This window comes from Pongo abelii, chromosome X (genome assembly GCF_028885655.2).
Source record: "Pongo abelii isolate AG06213 chromosome X, NHGRI_mPonAbe1-v2.0_pri, whole genome shotgun sequence".
Taxonomy (NCBI): domain Eukaryota; kingdom Metazoa; phylum Chordata; class Mammalia; order Primates; family Hominidae; genus Pongo; species Pongo abelii.
In genome coordinates, this window is record NC_072008.2 from 148895949 (window position 1) to 148916297 (window position 20349).

Consider the following 20349-nt stretch of genomic DNA (forward strand, 5'->3'; position numbering starts at 1 on the left):
TGGTGGTTGACATTTGCTGTTTCATAACAGGTCACTATAAAAGCGAGATGTTTTTGCTGCAGCCAGGTCTGTAGAATGGAACAAACCAGGTTAATGACTTGAAACCCACAGGGCACATTCTGCCATGGGATAGTCACTTTGGCCACTCCAATGCCATTTTATTATCTCTCTTTTGTTAACTTGATAGAAAGGCTGACCCGCTTGCCCACAAGAGCTGCACAAGTCTAGGACACATGTTCCAAATGAGTATACATGCCTAATAGAGTTTCTCTATATAGTGCAGTGATTAAGTCTACAGACTACCCTGCCAGGGTGCTAATCCTGACTCCAAAACATCTAACTGTGAGTGACTATATTCAAGTTAATTAAACTCTCTGTGCCCCATTTTAGTCATCTGTAAAACAAAGTCTATAATAGTACCTTCTTCTTAGGGTGGTCATGAGGATTACGTGAGTTGACAGATATAAAGCACTTAGAACAGTGTGCAACACTTGATAATGTCTTTTGAAGCACATGGGAACAAAACATGAAGTCTATGTATCTGCATCTGTGTACACGTGTGCCTGGGAGTGAACATAAGGTGATTGTGGAATGCAAGTAGTCAAGAGAATTTGGAAGTATAATTGATTCTTGAGAAATGTTGAAGAATGAGTAGATTTTCAGACAGACAACATGAGGAGCAGTGAGAATATCCCAAACAGGAGCAACCTCATGAGAAAATATGACATTCTGTGTGAACTGCAAGTAATTCAGTAGAGTTGAAGAGATGGTCAGAAGGTGCCTACTAGCTTAAGGAGTGTATTAGGTAGTAAGCTTAGATTCTGAACCTAAGTTACATCCACTGCTAGGACTCATGCAGTCTGTGAAATCCTGGAGAAATGGAGGAATGAGCTCAATAGAATTATTTGGGGGATGGTGGAAGTTCTGATTGAGAAGCTGCTTAAGATAAAATCTAGTGTAAGAAAGATATAGTCATAGTGAGTGTGATATACTGATCAGGTTTTGGTTGTTGGTAGGGACAGTGATTGGATGGTCAGCATGTAGAATGACTGCTAGGGTCAACTAATGTTTCTTACCCTCTGGGTTTCATGTCTGGACATACTGATTCATCTTCAGGTTTTCTGCTTGGCTGAAAAGGTGTGAACAAATAGCTACACGCCTCCCTGGTGAGGCCCTTATCGGTTGACTATAGTTTTCAAAGGAAATCATTTAATCCTGCCATTCCAAATTAATGAAGGAATTCCATGCAGACCATTTGGCTGGCTGCCTTCCATACACAGCAGAGAAAGTCTTTGCCATCAATGCCAAGGTTTCAAATGGGCATTTTCATAAAAACAGGCAAAGCAGCCCATTATCTAATTGATTTCCATAAATTATGGTGGCTGGGGAGTCAATGTCAATGCACATGGCATTGAGCCATTTCTTGGAAGGCACTCAATTCTAGGTTTGAAACATCTTCTGTATCAATAGAGGCCCTAGATTCCTTTACTAAAAAAAAATTAAAATTTTCACATTTGAATAGTGTCCACATACACAGTCTCTGAAAGCAAACATTGGGAACCTTTACCAAGTTCCCTTTGCAACCCATCGTAAAGGAAATGCACCATGACATTTTAAGATGAATTGGAGGTGACACATAATACGGCTGTACATATCTCTTAGCACAAACAGGCTTTTTGCCTAATAAGAGTTGTTTCTGTTTGCTTGGCTTTAATTACTTCAGAAAATGATCAGTCAGTTTCATCTTAAGTTCTTCATGCTTCAATAATGTCAACTATTCTTGCCTTGTTACCCAGAAGAAACTGACTGTCACAGCTGTCCAACTTAAGGGATTAGACATGAGGACTAAGAAAACTTTGTAAATAGGATACGGTGTTCTTGCAAGCAGCAGGACCATCAGGGAGGAAGACGAATCAAATGCAATGGAAGCAAATGACACATTGCCCCCACCCCGCTCAGGTTGCTTGAGCTGACTCCGGATGCCTCTCAGTGCTCAAGTTTCCAAAAATCATGCAACGTATTCAACTTCTCCCACTGAAGTCCCTAAAATAAACAAGGCATGGATCTCACTCACATAAAATTCAATTGAGTGTCTGCCATATGCCAGACATTGTGCTAGGTATTGGGAATAACAACTAACATATATTACTTGCTGACATGTGCCGGGCACTAGCTATTTTACATGGATTAACTCAGAAATCTTAATAATCAACCTGAAAATTATAGACTATTATAATCTCTACTTGCCCATGAAGATAATGAGGTATAGAGACTGATTTGTAAATGATCGCCTAGATGAGAAATGGAACAGTCAAAACCTAAAACCAAGAAATGAGGTCTAGCATGCACAGGATTCATCATGATGCTCACTATTTTCCTACAATGAATCAGGTTAGGTCACCACCCTGTAGAAGTACAAAGTTTAGGTAGTACAGGAGACGTAAACGTGAATACCATATCATGTGAATTTATTGAGTACCTTTTGAATTCTAGGTACTATATAAAGTGCTATATTGATATAATTCATTTAGTTCTTGTGGTATCAGGATCATCTCTCTAGTTAAGACCAACTTTGGCTCACCAAAATAATGTGTAACATTTCAAATATACATCTTTTTACTCATGATTTTGCTTAACGTCTGTAATTAAATAGCCTCTCTCTTTTTTATGATGGCTTTTTTGAGATATAAATCCCATTTAAATATTAATCCTTTTGAAGTGTACAGTCCAATGATATTTAGCACATACAGGGAGCCATACAACCATCACCACATCTGATTCTAATATTTTCATCACTCTAAAATGAAATCCTATACTCTGTTAGCAGTCACTCCCCATTCCCCTTCCCCAAGACCGTAGGAAACACTGATTTGCTTCCTAATTTTTATAGTAGATTTATTGGGATATAATTTGCATAAAATATACGACTCATTTAAAGTGTGCAGTTTGATTTTTTTAGTACATTACTAAAAATTGTGCAACCATCACTGATATCTAATTCCAGAATTCCAGACTATCACAGAGTTGAAGAGAGGAAGATGAAAATAGATCAAGATAAATTGTCACAAAACTCTCTATTCCTATAAAAATGGAGCCATTTTTTAAAATAAAAGTTCCTCAGATTCTTGTAAGACTTTGGTTCATTTTCAGAGTTCTAAAAAAAATTAATTTTGACAATTTTTGCCCATGTTCTTATTGCTTTTGTGGAGGCGTCAATTTTCAGATTTTCTCATTTCACCATTCCCTTGGGAACAGTATCTTGGGCACTTTAAAAACACAAAAGTTCTCAGATGCTGCAGGCCCATTTATATACCACAAACTCCATCTTTCTTAATATAACAAACCTTCCCTAGACTTACATCTGTTAACTCAATACCAGCTGTATCATATGTATATTTAAAAATATTCTTTCCTTACTTCCACTTTTCTTCTTCCCATAAATATATATTGAACACGTACTGTGTACTAGGATCAGAGATAGATGCTGAGGGTTAAAAGTACATTGCAATAGAGTTTATTATGACCTCATGGAGTTCAGAGTGCTGAAGGGCAGATAGACAATAAATACATCCAAGGACATTGTGTTAGAGTTCTCCAAAAACACAGACTAGGATTTATGTGTGTGTGTGTGTGTGTGTGTGGTGTTTGTGTATGTATGTATGTGTGTGTATGTGTGTGTAAAGGGAGGAAAGAGAGAGATTGAGAGATAGTAGAAATTGGCTTACATGATTATGGAGACCAAGACATCCCACAATATGCCACCTGCAAGCTGGAGAACCAGAAAAGCTGATAGCTCAGTCCAAATCCAAATGCCTGAGAATTAGGGTAGTTGATGATGTAATTCCCAGTCTGAGTCCAAAGGCCTGAGAACCACAGGGGTGGACTGGTTAAAGTCCTGGATTTGGAAGGCCAGAGAACCAGGAATGCAGACATCCAGGGGCAGGAGAAGATGGATGTCCTATCTCAAATAGAGACAGGCAGTGAGAGAGAGAGAATTCACCCTTCCACTGTCTTTTGTTTTCTTAGAGCCTCAACACATTGGATGGTTCCCACCCACATTGGTGAGGAAAGTTCTTCTTTACTCAGTCTACAAATTCAAATGTTAATCTCTTCCTGACACAGTCTTAATGTTAATATTTTCCTGACACACTAAGAAGTAATGTTTTACCAGCAATCTCGAAACTCCATGGCCAAATAAGGTTGACACATAAAATTAACAGACACCTAGGTCAAATACCAAAGTAAATTCAGGTGTGTATATGTAGGCATGCATAGAACTGGTGTTTATAGGGCAAGGGATACTGGGGCTTATCATTTTCTCCTTCTCTCAGTGAAGTTTTGATGGAAGGTAGAGTTCTAGAATTAACTCATTCAGCAATATAATATGTGACCAGATCTCTGCTGAATTCTTGGAATGTGACAGTGAACAAATCAGACATGATCCCTGACTTCATGGAGCTCATAGTGTAATGAGAAATTCATGGAAGTCTACTCATCTGATTTCAATTTTCTGAACTCCATTCACTATAGAGTTTAGAAAAGATTACAGTTTTTTTCCAAGTATAAAATAACATAAATAGAAAATAGAGAAAACATATGGAAATCATAAAAGGAGGCTGGTTATTGAACATAAATTGACTAAATTTTGTCATAGAGTGACTAGGTATTTAGTTTGCCCAAAACTTTCCTGGACTTAGCACTGAAGGACCCATCTCCTGGTATACCCTGGACAATTGGTCACTCTACTTATTAATGAGTATTTGCGTTGGCAACAGCAGACAGATCTAAGGGTATGATGCTGGTTGCCTAAACATAAACAAGTAAATACATAAAATAGAACTAAAAATATCTTCTGTTAAGGAAGATCGTTAAAGTGTGTTTGTGGTTGTATTGGGGCAGAAAATGTATATAGAATAAGCATTACAGAAAAAGAAAGACAATAAATGAAACTGATTAATTACCTACAATGTTTATATGGAAAAGGGATATATGCTGCTGTGTGAGTGTTGGGCAACATTCCTGATACTTTAATAACTAACTAATGAAACAAACAAGAAATATAAATAAGAATTAGCTCACTGAGTAAAAAAATAAATCTGTTACAATAAAAATAAATCAAAGTGACACAGCTGTAAAAATATGTATATATTGGTAAAAATTATTTAAAAACTGAATACTTATTTAACCAGAAATAGTGGCATACCTGTATTCACATGATAGTGATTAAAAGAACATTGAGTGGGTGATGGGTCAGCATAGTGGTATAAAGATTGTTAAGATTTCTTAGTGGACAGTAGGAAGCCAGGTGGATATATATATATATGCACATACAATCTAATAATAAAATATAAGAACATTATTTTAAATAAGGAGGAAAATATATGTAGAAACAAACAAAAAACAAGTGAAATGGTTAGCTTTGGAGAATGAAAATTGGGGGAGGGGGCAAGAATATGGCTAAGGACTGGAACTGCTGTTTTGGTTATGTACTTTGAAGTCCAATTTAACTTGTAAATTATGGACTTATATAACTTCAGCAACAATAAAATTAAATTGAATTGAATACATAAAAAGTAATAATTTAGTACAAGTAATGAATGTTCTATCTTTACAAAATACCAGCCCAGTTCAATATTCTTATTTTATTTAATATATTGGTACACAGTTTTTATAAGTGTTGGAGTTTTTCTATTTGTATTATTAACTGTTCTTGACTCTTGAATAATTTGGAAATAAAGAGGAAATTTCAGAGCTGAGTAAGAGACATTTCAGTGCCTAGGCTTGGAAATGCTTATTAATTATTCCACAGTGATTTGCTTTCTTTTCTTTTCTTTTTTTTTTTTTTTTTGAGATGGAGTTTTGCTCTTACTGCCCAGGCTAGAGTGCATGCAATGGCACGATCTTGGCTCACCGCAACCTCCGCCTTGTGGGTTCAAGTTATTCTCTTGCCTCAGCCTCCTGAGTAGCTGGGATTACAGGCACCCACCACTATGCTGGCTAATTTTGTATTTTTAACAGAGACAGGATTTCTCCATGTTGGTCAGGCTGGTCTCGAACTCCTGACCTCAGGTGATCCGCCCACCTCAGCCTCCCAATGATTTGCTTTTAAAAAATACTTCTTCACCTCATCCACCATGACTTTTACAAGATTTTTTCTTAGAATCCATAAGGGAGTGTAATTTGTTGATGCCACTGATGATAATGTTATAACACGTATATCTAAAACTAATATCTGCTAATCATCACTAGTGCATAGACTCTTCTAGTGAGTTTCTGCTGCCATTAGTTTGATATTAGAATATTACAGCAGCAATGTTCTCCTTCATTTTTAATATCCATTTGCTTTCCTTTGAAAGGAAATGCACATTTTTCTGTGACAATCACATTATTTTAATCCTTAATGTTTACACAGGCCTTGTATGCAAATACTATCCATTAAATTCTACACAATATAAATATGAGGCTCAACTCTGGTAGGAGATGTCTGTCTTAAATTATAAAATTGAAGTGCTGTCCACTGCACCAAGAGAGCCACTAAGATGCATCTCTTTTTTTATTATTTTTTATTTTTTTATGATACTTTAAATTCTAGGATACATGTGCACAACGTGCAGGTTTGTTACATATGTATACATGTGCCATGTTGGTGTGCTGCACCCATTAACTCGTCATTTACATTAAGTAAACCTCCTAATGCTATCCCTCCCCCCCCTCCCCCCACCCCACAACAGGCCCCAGTGTGTGATGTTCCCCTTCCTGTGTCCAAGTGTTCTCATTGTTCAATTCCCACCTATGAGTGAGAACATGCAGTGTTTGGTTTTTTGTCCTTGTGATAGTTTGCTGAGAACAATGGTTTCCAGCTTCATCCATGTCCCTACAAAGGACATGAACTTATCCTTTTTTATGGCTGCATAGTATTCCATGGTATATATGTGCCACATTTTCTTAGTCCAGTCTATCATTGATGGACATTTGGGTTGGTTCCAAGTCTTTGCTATTGTGAATAGTGCCGCAATAAACGTACGTGTGCATGTGTCTTTATAGCAGCATGCTTTCTTTCTTTTTTTTTTTTTTCAATACTGTCACATGGGGGATTACATTTCTTTTTTTTATGTAAAAAGTGTATAATTAATTAATTAATTTATTTATTATTATTATTATACTTTAAGTTTTAGGGTACATGTGCACAATGTGCAGGTTAGTTACATATGTATACATGTGCCATGCTGGTGTGCTGCACCCATTAACTCGTCATTTAGCATTACGTATATCTCCTAATGCTATCCCTCCCCCCTCCCCCAACCCCACAGCAGTCCCCAGAGTGTGATGTTCCCCTTCCTGTGTCCATGTGTTCTCATTGTTCAATTCCCATCTATGAGTGAGAACATGTGGTGTTTAGTTTTTTGTCCTTGCGATAGTTTACTGAGAATGATGATTTCCAATTTCATCCATGTCCCTACAAAGGACATGAACTCATCATTTTTTATGGCTGCATAGTATTCCATGGTGTATATGTGCCACATTTTCTTAATCCAATCTATCATTGTTGGACATTTGGGTTGGTTCCAAGTCTTTGCTATTGTGAATAGTGCCACAATAAACATATGTGTGCATGTGTCTTTGTAACAGCATGATTTATAGTCCTTTGGGTATATACCCAGTAATGGGATGGCTGGGTCAAATGGTATTTCTAGTTCTAGATCCCTGAGGAATCGCCACACTGACTTCCACAATGGTTGAACTAGTTTACAGTCCCACCAACAGTGTAAAAGTGTTCCTGTTTCTCCACATCCTCTCCAGCACCTGTTGTTTCCTGACTTTTTAATGATCGCCATTCTAACTGGTGTGAGATGGTATCTCATTGTGGTTTTGATTTGCATTTCTCTGATGGCCAGTGATGATGAGCATTTTTTCATGTGTCTTTTGGCTGCATAAATGTCTTCTTTTGAGAAGTGTCTGTTCATGTCTTTTGCCCACTTTTTGATGGGGTTGTTTGTTTTTTTCTTGTAAATTTGTTTGAGTTCATTGTAGATTCTGGATATTAGCCCTTTGTCAGATGAGTAGGTTGTGAAAATGTTCTCCCATTTTGTAGGTTGCCTGTTCACTCTGATGGTAGTTTCTTTTGCTGTCCAGAAGCTCTTTAGTTTAATTAGATCCCATTTGTCAATTTTGGCTTTTGTTGCCATTGCTTTTTGTGTTTTAGACATGAAGTCCTTGCCCATGCCTATGTCCTGAATGGTAATGCCTAGGCATGCTTTCTAATCCTTTGGGTATATACCCAGTAATGGGATGGCTGAGTCAAATGGTATTTCTAGTTCTAGATCCTTGAGGAATTGCCACACTGTCTTCCACAATGGTTGAACTAGTTTACAGTCCCACCAACAGTGTAAAAGTGTTCCTATTTCTCCACATCCTCTCCAGCACCTGTTGTTTCCTGACTTTTTAAAGATCGCCATTCTAACTGGTGTGAGATGGTATCTCATTGTGGTTTTGATTTGCATTTCTCTGATGGCCAGTGATGATGAGCATTTTTTCATGTGTCTTTTGGCTGCATAAATGTCTTCTTTTGAGAGGTGTCTGTTCATATCCTTCACCCAATTTTGATGGGGTTGTTTGTTTTTATCTTGTAAATTTGTTTGAGTTCTTTGTAGATTCTGGATATTAGCCCTCTGTCAGGTGAGTAGATTGCAAAAATTTTCTCCCATTCTGTAGGTTGCCTGTTCACTCTGATGGTAGTTTCTTTTGCTGTGAAGAAGCTCTTTAGTTTAATTAGATCTCATTTGTCAATTGTGGCTTTTGTTGCCATTGCTTTTGGTGTTTTAGACATGAAGTCCTTGTCCATGCCTATGTCCTGAATGGTATTGCCTAGGTTTTCTTCTAGGGTTTTTATGGTTTTAGGTCTAACATTTAAGTCTTTAATCCATCTTGAATTAATTTTTGTATAAGGTGTAAGGAAGGGATCCAGTTTCAGCTTTTTACATATGGCTAGCCAGTTTTCCCAGCACCATTTATTAAATAGGGAATCCTTTCCCCATTTCTTGTTTTTGTCAGGTTTGTCAAAGATTAGATGCATCTCTTATAAATGGTCTCTGCGTCATTCCCAGGGTAGTTGCTTATGTCACAGATGTTGGGAATTGAGGATAGTATCCATATAACAGGGTCTCTGAGTTTTCTGAAGTAGTTAGTTCTCTTTGGGTATAAAGGATGTAGAGGAGGAGATAAGGATGTGATGAAAAAGAAACTTGTTTGTCACAGTTGATAGAATTGGGAAATGCGAACTTAGAATTATTCAAACAATGGTTATTGAATGCTATTCAAACTATGTGTATGAAGTAATGACTATTTGTGGCATACAGTGCTAGTTGCCATTGAAATGCAAAAGTAATTTAACTGTGCACCTACTTCACTGGATCTTAAAGTGGGGTTGGGTATATACATATACTAAAATATAAATATTATTAAAGGCCAAAATGCTGTAATTCATATGATAAACACAAAATGTGTTCTGAGGGTGCAGAGTAGGGGAGTACTCTAAGCTACTGAGGGCATTTCGAGAGGTGTTCAGAGAGGAATTAGTATTTGATGTGAAATTTAGAAGAGAAGCAGAAAATTTGGGAGATGTAAAAGCATTTCAATGAAAGATACAGAATTAGCATGGTTGGACAGCTGAGAAAGTATTGATGTGTCCAGACTACACCAAATGATATATTATTGTGTGTGTGTGTGTGTGTGTGTGTGTGTGTGTGTGTTTGAAGAGGACACAAGAAGTAATCACATTTGAAATTAAAGCATGCTTGTTTAAGAGGAAAAAACTGATATTTCACTTGTATTTGGTAAAAAAATGATCTAGAAAGGTAAACTGACAATCTGATATTTATAGGCATTCAATGCCATCATGTATACCCTCATACATTTCAAAGCAGATTGTACTCAAGAATAAGGAATATAATCAGATTTTAGTTATTTTATGTAGCACACTTGATTCAAAGTATATTGATTCAATTTGAATGAAACTCTGAGATGATAAACAGTTGGTATTTAGTTTTGTACTAAAAAGGCTTATTTCTTATATTTATTGAAGCTTAGTGGGCAGGTATTAGATGTCTCTTGTGCCTCACCTCAAGTCATGTGAGGCTGAGGTATGCCTTAGGTATCTTAATCATCATCTGCTGGTATTAGCTGGGCCATAAAGTTTTCACCCACTTCAATTTTTTTTATCTTTCTCATCTTTTAGATCATCCCACTGCTTTCTCCTTGTTTGACCCTGTGGTCACCCCAGGAAGTACAACAAGCATAATTGCTTGTGAACCTTCAGTAAATTCTGATTCAAGAGGCTTGGGCTTGGGGAAGAGCAACAATAAGAAATGAAGCAACTGCAATTGATTTTTTAGTAATGATGGGATGTCATATTTCTCCATGGTCAACAATACCTTGGGATGCCTCAACCTTTATTTAATTTAAACTTATCTATTTTACTTAAAAAGGATGTATTAGTTAACCACTGATAAGTAATGTGTGAGAATATTATTAACATCTTTTACTTAATGTATTAGGACCCTATATTTTACTTCATTTAACCTGACTCAACAAACATTTTCTAAGCACCTACTATGGGCCAAGCTCCAGGAATATAAAGATGAACTTATATTCTTGTAGGCTACATAATACTGCAAAGAAAATTATACTCCTGGTCAGATATTGGTAAATGTAATTAGGAGCATAGTGTGTTATGAATGTCCCAAGAGATGAATTTAGGAGTGTGAACCAATGGAAATTGTCATGTCGCAAATTGAAGAATGGTTTGTGGGTAAACGTATAGGGTCTGTCATCTCAGTTGCTTTATTATTCACGGGTCCTATATAACAAAAAAAATAAGGTCAGTGGCAAGATGTGGCTTTCTGATCTCCTCTAGGAAGGTCTGAGAACAATGGACAGGGTTGTTCATTGAAGGAATCCTTCAAAGAGAGGCTTACTGCCATCTTGATTCCCACCGAGGGGTCATGCCAATTGACAGGTGCAGTTTGTAAGGCAACATCTATAGGAAGACATCTGTCTTTATGAAAGTCCAATGGAACTTTCACTCTTCTTTTCAATTCCCCGTGAACCCAGAGGTGGGTTAGATATTTTTGGAATGTGCCACAGGCAGCCAGGCAGGTGGAAGATTTCATTCCAGCCCATCTCTGTTCTAAAATAATGAAAGAAGCTCCAAGAAATTGTACCTGTCAAATCTGTCAGAGAGTAAAAGCAAGATGATATCATTTTGACAGATTTCAGCAGCCATTCTGCTGATCACCCATGTTACTACTGCACTATGTTCCCGAGGAACTGATAGGTGAGCAGTGAATTATATATTTCAGAATTAACTCAAAAGGATCTCTCAAATGTATTTGTAGCATTTCAACAAGTTTGGAAAAGCTGACTTTATATTTCTGAAAGGGTTGCATCTGGGAGTGAGACAGAGAGAGAGAACAAGAGAGAGAGAATGAGAGAGAGAGAGAATAAGAGAGAGAGAGAGGCTTAATATATGTTGAATATGAATAAAGGAGACAGTATCTATTCCTGTCTCATTCCTTAGTACTTGTTTTCTTGCTGTGAGTTTTACTTGCAAATATAAATGAGCTTCCTGACACCCACATGCAGTTTGAATGCACTGAATTTCTCCCATTTCTAACTGCATTGTGGGAAAAACAAACAAACCACCTGAAGCAAATACTATTAGCCAAAAAACAAGCATCTGTGTCCAGATAAGGAACGGAGTGTTGGCACTAAAAGACATTGGTTGTTTCTACATAGGTTTACTTGGGGACTTTATTGGATTAGTCTCTGTGTTAAATCATATATTTATTAGTCATAAAGTTGCCTTGGTGTTATCTAATCCAGCTCTGTGTTGTGATAGGATTGAGTCATTTTGCTCTTCCAAGTATTTTAGCTGATCTGGGGTTTAAACTGTAAAGGTCAGGTTAGCTGAATGCATTATGATAAGGGTTTAATCTATAACTAAGGACTAGATCACTACAGAGATTTGAGATTACCAATAGTTTCTTGAAAAGAGTAACAATTAGAGAAGAGCTTTAAACCTAAGTCAGAAGACCTGGAATGAATTTAAGGTTCTGTATCTGTACTTATTTAACTGTGTATCCTTAGATAAGTCACTTAAACTGCTTGAACTCCAGTTATCTCATTTTCAACGTGGAGCAATCACACCTACCCTGTGTTTGTTACATGGCTGTTTTTTGAGTGTCAAATAAGATAATATACTAAATCACTTTAGAATCTCTAAAGAACTACAACAAATATGAGGTATTATAAGCCATTGTAAAATATGTATAAAATCATAATTTATATTCTATTGTAGTAAAATATGCATAACATAAAACATATCACTTTAAACTTTTTGAGTGTATAATTCAGTGCCATTAAGTTCATTCACTTGATTTAGAACCATCTATACTACCCATCTCCAGAACTTTTTCATCATTTCTAACTTAAACTCTGTACTCATTAAGCAAAAACTCCCCATTCTTCCTTACCTCCTGCCTAGTAACCTCTGTTCTACTTTCTGTCTTTATAAATATGACCACTCTGGATACTTAATAAAAGTGCCATCCTACAATATTTGTTTTTTTTGTGTGTCTGGAATACTTAACTCAGCATGATGTTTTCAAAGTTTATCCATGTTATAGCACGCCTCCGAATTTCATTTCTTTTTAAAGCGGAATGCTCCCCCACAGTATGTATTTACCAAATTTTTAAACCATTCCTCTATTGATGGACATTTTGATTATTTCAAGCTTTTGGCTATTGTGAATAATGCCACTAAGGAAATGGATATACAGGCTGGGCACGGTGGCTCACGCCTGTAATCCCAGCACTTTGCGGGGCTGAGGCGGGCAGATCCCCAGAGGTCAGGAGTTCGAGATCAGCCTGGCCAACATGCTGAAACCCTGTCTCTACTAAAAATACAAAAATTAGCTGGGCATGATGGCGTGCACCTGTAATCCCAGCTACTTGAGAGGGTGAGGCAGGAGAATCCCTTGAACCCGGGAGGTGGAGGTTGCAGTGAGCCGAGATGGTGCCATTGCACTCCAGCCTGGGCAACAGAAGGAGGCTCCATCTAAAAAAAAAAAAAAAAAAAAGGAAAGAAAAGAAAATGGGTATACAAATAACTGTTCAAGTCCCTGATTTAATTTTGTTAGGTATATACCACTGTATATATATCATATTTCACTTTATAGAAGTAAAATTTCTGGACCATATAATAATTCTATGTTTGATACTTTGAAGAACCACCAATGATTTCTATTTTTGTCTCCCCAGAATTATGCAAAAAATAAGATTGTATGATGAAGAAATATTCCTTTCTCTCTCTCCCTCCCCGCTTTCCTTTCCTTCCTTTCCTTACCCTTCTCTTCCCTTCCCCCTCCCCTCCCCAGCCCTTCCTCCTCCCTTCCTTTCTTTCTTCCTTCAACAGTGAGTGAGCATTTATGCTATTCAGATGCTGTACTAGGCACAAGGGATATACTGATAAATCAGACCTGTTCTCTGTCCTCCTTGATCAATTATTAATATAAATTTTAATATTAAAATTTCATTTCCAGTGTTTATATATTGCACTCTACATATTCATGGAGGGCATTTATAATCAAATTATTAAGTTCTCTAAAACTGATTTCAAACTTTAGTTCAATTTACTGGGTCATAAGAAACACTTATTTTTAATGCAATTTAATAAAGTACAATAGCACACTATATTAGAAAACGTCACATACTAAGAATAACTATTATTTCATAATACTTTTGTTTTAGAATATATATTACATATATGTTTTAGAATACACATATGTATACTTATATATACATATGTATATATATACGTGTGTGTGTGTGTATAACCTAAAAGATGATTCCTTGTTTTAGTACTCTTTCCAGCAAACTAGGAAGGCCTTTCAGAGAGGCTGCAGGAAAAGAACGGCAGAGAATAAACAGAAGCTAAGACTAAGACAGCAAAATCTTCCTTCTTCCCTATTTAATATGGTTTATCTTAACCTGTGCTAAAAATGACCAAAAGCAACTCTTTTTCCATTTTGGACTACAATACGGGACTCTTTAAAAATAAACTGATATATGGGAAATGTATCAGTTTATTTTTAAAGAGTCCCATATTGTAGTCCAAAATGGAAAAAGAGTAATGTTCCTTTGATATTTTTCAGTTAAGAAATTAACAAACACAAGGACAAGATCTTTATATTCATAACTATGACAGAAGATAATTTTGAGGGAAAATTCAATTCGCATCATGTAATTAGGTTCTGTGTAGCCAATATAAAAATTCACATTGACCTTTTTTAATTATGAATATAAACATTATTTTTAAAGTAGAGGAATTTTGATCTAAAATATGAATGTCACAATTTCTGCAGCTATCTCATATACTATGTAAATGCTCTACTATAATTTTTGGTTTGGGTTGTGTTTTGAGATAGCTTAACTTGACCAGGAAATTCCTGTTTTTAACAGAACATCTAACTTGAACATGAGGCATTTAATTTGAATATGAGTCATCCAACTTGAAGATAAAACATGTTAATCAGTTACACAGGTTTTTATTTTTAAAATTTGGGCCTATGCATTTAATCAAGATCTTTTTTTAGTTGATCACCTAGTGTATAAAATATATAGCGTGGAATAACCATTAATCCTCTTTACCAAATATGCCCAGATCTCTGTCTTCTGGGTACATGAGACGAATAAACTTATGATTGAGTAGCAGATTTCTGTAATTGATCATATAGTGTAAATATATATATTATATAACAATTAATGTTCTTCACCAAATATGTCCAGGTCTCTATCTGCTAGGCATGTGGTAGGATTCAATTTGTGCCTGACGAGTTGGGCTTTATGAAGCTTGATCAACAAATTGTAAGTAGAATTAATGTATAATCACTCCTAACTGGAGGGTTTTTTAACCTCCTTATTGACCTGTGGCTTACATGTAAAAAGCTATATGTATTTAACGTATACAAGTCAATGAATTTGAGGATGAGTATGCCTAGGCCATAGACATATTCATCACCTCCCAAAACTTTCTCCAGCCCCATTCATTGCTATTATTTTTTTTCCAGCTGGGGAATTTAATTTCCAAAGCATATCTCTCAATGAGACTATGCCCAAAGGAAAAGACACCAAGAACACTTGGGATGCTGATTGCTGTGTCAGTGTGGGTCCCTGAATAAACGTAATGATCAGAAGCCCCTTCCAATTAGAAATGAATATGCAGCCTAAGCAAAAGTAAACCTTTTGTTGTTTTAAGCCACTGAAAAGTTGTGGCTATTTTTCTTATAGCATAATATAGCATATATTGCCTGATATATATATTTATATATACATATATAAATATACATTTCTATATATATTTGTATATACATATATAAATATATGTTTATATATATTTATATATATAAACATATATTTATATATATAAATATATATATAAAAATATATATTTTTTAATATAATGAAGTAAATAGCAGTGACGGTCACTCACAACTTCTAAACCAGTGCTTTATATATAGGTTTGTTTGAACAAAGAGTATAAAGATGTAAGATTTTGTCTTAATTTATCAGTTTAGTAAATAAAATTTTAAAAAATTACACATCTGGCCAAAAATGAAAATGCTTGTTGAGTATATTAAGTTTCTAGTTCATGAAGACTCCTGTATCATATTAAAATATATGATTTTTTACTCTATATTATTAAGAGCTTTTATAATTTTATAACTTTTATAGTAGTTGCAAGTAATATGTGATGAAAAGGTTGAATGTTTAAAAGAGATAAATTCATGTAGTAACTACACTAAACTCAAGCTGCATTCACAGGGAAGGTTGGACAAATAAAACTCCAAAACATACTAGATGGCAGAAATGGTGAAACTATATTCAAGTAGTTCATAGGAAACTGATACTAAAATGGTGCTAAAATGCTAATTTTTATAGGTCCTAAAAAATGTAAGTGGAAGAGTATTAGAAATGTATAGTCTCAAGTCCTCAAAAGCAATTGCATCAAACCCAAAAATTGACAAGTGTGACCTAATTAAACTAAAGAGCATCTGAATAGCAAGAGAAACTATCAACAGGGTAAACAGACAACCTGCAGAATGGGAGAAAATATTTGCAAACTGTGCATCTGGCAAAGGTCTAATACCAAGAATCTGTAAGGAACTTAAACAATCGAACAAGCAAAAACTTAACAAGCCCATTAAAAATGAGCAGGCCGGGCACGGTGGCTCATGCCTGTAATCCCAGCACTTTGGGAGGCCGAGGCAGGTGGATCACGAGGTCAGGAGATTGAGACCAGCCTGACCAACATGGTGAAACCCCGTCTCTACTAAAAATAGAAAAATTAGCTGGGCATGGTGGCACGCGCCTGTAATCCCAGGTACTCCGGAGGCTGAGGCAGGAGAATTGCTTGAACCTGGGAAGCGGAGGTTGCAGTGAGCCAAGATCGCGCCACTGCACTCCAGCCTGGTGACGGAGCAAGACTCCATCTCAAAAAAAAAAAAAAAAAAGAACAAAAGATATAAATACAGACTTCTCAAAAGAAGACATATGAGTGACCAACAAACATATGGAAAAATGCTTAACATCAGTAATCATCAGAGAAATGCGAATCAAAACTACATTGAGATACCATCTCACACCAGTCAGAATGGCTGTCATTAAGAAGGTCAAAAAACAACAGATGCTGGCAAGGCTGCAGGGAAAAGGGAATGCTTATACGTTGTTTGTGGGAATGTAAAGTAGTTCAGCCTCTGTGGAAAGCAGTTCAGAGATTTTTCAAAGAACTTAAAACACAACTACCATGCAACCCAGCAATTCCATTACTGGGAACATATCCAAAAGAAAACAAATATTTCCACCAAAAACTCACATGTACTTACATGTCCATCACAACACTATTCACAATAGCAAAGACATGGAATCAACCTAGGTGTGCATCAATAGTGGATTGGATAAAGAAAATGTGATACATATACACCATGGAATACTAGAAAACCATAAAAAGAATGAAATCCTGTCCTTTGTAGCAACTCAGATGCAGCTGAAGGCCATAATCCTAAGCTAATTAACTCAGGAACAGAACACCAAATACTGCACGTCCTTGCTTCTAAGTGGGAGCTAATCATTGGATACACATGGACATAAAGATGGTAACAGTGGAAACTGGGGACTACTGAAAGAGGGATGGAGGAAGGGGGACAAGTGTTGGAAGACTATTAGGTACTATGCTTAGTACCTTGGCAATGGGATCAATCATAACCAAACTTCAGGATCATGCAATATACCCAGGAATCAAACCAACACATGTACACCCTGAATTTAAAATAAAAGTAAAAATGTGTAGTTTCAGTGAAGATCTTTGTAACATTTATAGCAGTGATATATAACACCTCTAAAAGCAATCAAGTATCATAACAATTTACAAAACATTACATTAACAAAATATGAGGGCATATAAATGCTTATACAGAAAAACTCAAGAAATTTCACGAAAACAAATATGTAAAAAAAGCAAAGTGGTATTTTTATAACCCAGTAATTCCATGGGGAGAAGCAGAAGGTTGACAGTAAATGTTTGAAGATAAAGCATCATCTCTTAATGTTTTTAAAACATGAATAAATATGATAAAATTACTTCACCTTTAAAAAATAATGTGTAGGTGTAACAGAGCAAAATAGCGAAATAGAAGGCTCTACCAATTTCCCCCCACCCCCTGCAGGAATACCAAATTTAGCAACAATCTACAAAAAGAGTACATTCATTAGAACCAAAAATCACGACCTCACCAAAAACCAGGTGAGCAGTCACAGTACCTCACTTTAACCTCATATCACTGGAAGAGGCACTAAAGAGAATAGGTAAGACAGTCATGATTCACCAACACCCTCCAACACACAAATCCACCGGCAGCAGCCACGTGGCACAGAGAGAATTTGTGCTCTTCGGAGAGGGAGAGTGCACCAATTGTGAGATTTTGCATTTAACTCAGTACTTCCCTGTCACAGCAGAAAGCAAAACTGGGCTGATCTCAGCTGACACCCATTCATGGAAGGAGCATTTAGAGGAGCCCTAGCCAGAGGAGAATTGCCCATCCCAGTGGTTGGGATTTGAGATTCAGCCAGCCTCACCACCATGGGCTAAAGTGTTCTGAGGTTCCAAACACACTTGAAAAACAGTCTAAGGCACAAGGACTGCAAACCTAGCTGAGTCCTAGTGTTGAGCTGGGCTCAGAGCCAGTGTAACTGGGGCATATGCGACCTACTAAAACACCAGCCAGAGTGGCTAAGGGAGTGCTTGGACCACCCCTACCCCGACTTCAGGCAGCACAGGTAACAGCTCTAAAACAGACCTTTTAGTCCTCTTGGGGAGAGGAGGGGAAAGAGTAAGGAGAACTTTGCCTTGCATATTAGATACCAGCTCATCCACAGTAGGATAGAGTACCAGTCAGAATCATGAGACACTATCTCCTGGATGAAATTTCTAGACACACCCTGGAGAAGAAGGGAACCTGTTGCCTTGATGGGAGGGACCACGTCCTAGCAGGAACCGTCACCTGTTGATGAAGAGTGTTTATACCCTGAATAACCATTAACAATATCTAGGTAGTATGCGGTGGATCCTGGGGGAGACTCAGAGGCGTGCTGGCTTCAGATGAAGCCCATCACATTCCTAGCTGTGGCGGCTACGGTGAAAGACTCATTCTGCTTGAGAAAAGCAGAAGAAAAAGTAAAGGATTTTGTTTTGCACCTTAGGTGCCAGCTCAGCCATAGGGGCTAGAGACCAAGGTGGGCTCTTGGGGTCCCTGATTCCAGGCCATGGCTCTTGGACAACATTTTTGGACTTGCCATGGGGCAAGAGCCCACTGCCCTCCTGGCATTATTCACCACAAGCTGACTGAAGAGGCCTTGGGCTTTAAGGGAACATTGGCAGTAGCCTGGCAGTATTATCTGTGGGAATCTGGTGGTGGTAGCTGTGAAGTGAGAATGCTCTGCCTATGGAAAGGAGAGGGACGAGTGAGAAGGGCTATGTCTTTTGGTTAGAGTGCCAGATTAGCCACAGTACAACAGGAAACCAGGTAGATTTCTAAGGTTTTTTATTTCAAGCCCTGGCTCCTGTATGGCATCTCTGTACCCACCTGAGCCTGAATGAATTCACCACATAAAGGGAAAGATACAAGTCTGGCTGGCTTTGCCCACTGCAGATTGAAGAGCCCTAGGGCCTTGAGAGAACAAGGGGGTAGTGGTGATACTCAGGAAGTGATTACAACAGGCCTTTGGGGAGACCCAGTGCTGTTCTAAATTCAGGTCTGACTCAGTGCAGTCCCAGCAGTGGTAGCCACAGGGGTGCTTGTGTTACTCTACCCCCAGCTCATGGGGCTCAGATGACTCTTCTCCTGGTAATCCAGAGAATTCTCCCAGATCTTATCCAAGACCACCAAGGTGTTAGCTCTAAAAGTCTACAAGAATCACAGAATTACTGGGCTTGTCGTGGCCCTTAATTCAGATATGGCTTAGATCACAAAACACAAGTCCTTTAAAATACCTAGAAAGCCTTTCCAAGAAGGATGGGTACGAACAAGCCCACACTGTGAAGTCTACAATAAATGCCTAATTTTTCAATGCCCAGACACTGACAAACATCCACAAACATCAAGACCATTCAGGAAAACCCTACCTCACCAAACAAACTAAGTAAGATACCAGGGACCAATTCTGGAGAAATGAAAATACATGACTTTTCAGACAAATACTTCAAAAGTAGCTGTTTTGAGGAAACTCAAAGAAATTTAAGATAATACAGAGAATTAATTCAGAATTCTATCAGAAAAATTTAACAAAGGGATTGAAATAATTTTTAAAAATTAAGCAGAAATTCTGGAGTTGAAAATGCAATTTACATACTGAAGAATACATGAGTCTTGCAATAGCAGAATTGATCTAACAGAATGAAGAACCTTTAGTCTTTAAGGCAGGGTATTTAAAAATACACAGTCAAAGGTGACAAAAAAAAAGAAAAGAAAAACAATAAAGCATGCCTACCAGATCTTGAAAATAGCCTCAAAAGGGCAAATCTAAGTTACTAGCATTTAAGAGGAAGTAGAGAAAGAGAAGGAAAAAAAATTATAAAAAGGATAATAACAGAGAACTTCTCAAACCTAGGGAAGGATATTAATGTGTAAATTAAAGAAGGTGATAGAACACCAAGCAGATTTAACCCAAAGGCATTTAATAATCAAATTTCCAAAGATGAAGGATATAGAAAGGGCTCTAAAACCTGCAAGAAACAAT